Source organism: Polistes canadensis, unplaced genomic scaffold (genome assembly GCF_001313835.1).
Source record: "Polistes canadensis isolate GaletaPanama2010 unplaced genomic scaffold, ASM131383v1 scaffold_538, whole genome shotgun sequence".
In the NCBI taxonomy this organism is placed as follows: Eukaryota; Metazoa; Arthropoda; class Insecta; order Hymenoptera; family Vespidae; genus Polistes; species Polistes canadensis.
Genome location: NW_014570085.1, coordinates 7,433 through 8,393, shown reverse-complemented (window position 1 = coordinate 8,393; position 961 = coordinate 7,433). Strand labels below are relative to the sequence as shown.

General features: G+C 27.9%; 1 protein-coding gene across 1 annotated transcript in view; it reads left to right on the top strand.

Annotated features, from left to right (window-relative positions):
- LOC106792663 (putative fatty acyl-CoA reductase CG8306) overlaps positions 1-961 on the top strand; it is an 11,711-nt gene that overhangs the window by 9,745 nt on the left and 1,005 nt on the right. The window lies entirely within an intron of this gene.

Here is a 961-nt window from a genome sequence, read left to right as displayed (position 1 = left end):
ATGAAGATACCAAAAATTGGGTTGATTCGTGGATAGCCTCAAAAGACAAGGAGTTCTTCCGACGTGGGATCCAAATGTTGCCTAAAAGATGGGAAAAAGTCATTGCAAGTGATGGACAGTATTTTAAATAACCTTAAAATTACCATTCTTCTAGAATAAATACTTAATTTCTAATAAAAAACGGCGAAAACTTATTTGTACACCTAATAATATTTATTTTAGTTAACTTTAATGATACAAAAATACTTCAAAAAATATTATAAAAACGACTTTTATTAGTAATATTCACTAACAATCAATGTTTTGAAAGATATTCAGAGTTATTCAATATCAATCACCATCGTATGTAATAATAAAATAACTTCTAAACACATACATAATTTTTATTTGTATCGATATAATTTGTATTGATATAAAATAAGTTTTGTACATGAAAAAATATTAAAATATATATCTTGAATATACGTAACAGTCTACATCAAGCTCCAGTCTGTCGACTAACTTGATTGCTGTATTTTTTCATTTCGCTTGCGCAGCTATCGATAACATTCACTCTTATCATTTTTTATCAAACGCGCTAAAAGAAGAAAAACTTTATAAAACTAGAATTCTGACGTCATCCAATTCTACTTTTTATAAACTTAAATTGAAAAAAGGACGGTCGTTTTGTTTTGTTTTGCAATAGACACACACACAGAGATAAATATAAACTATTATCTATATCGTATTTTGCGTAAAAAATACACTTCAAAGATAAAACTCAATTACAAAATCTATTGTTGTAAAATGTACTCCACAAATCATTCAAATAGAACAACATTTATTAGTTCACTTTTTTTATTATTTTTTAGTGCAACGGAAAATTCGGATAAAATGCACATGTATAAAGATACCCGTCCGAGGACTATAAAAAAAAATAGAGAATGTTGATGCGACCGATGCCTTAATCGGTACTCCAGTG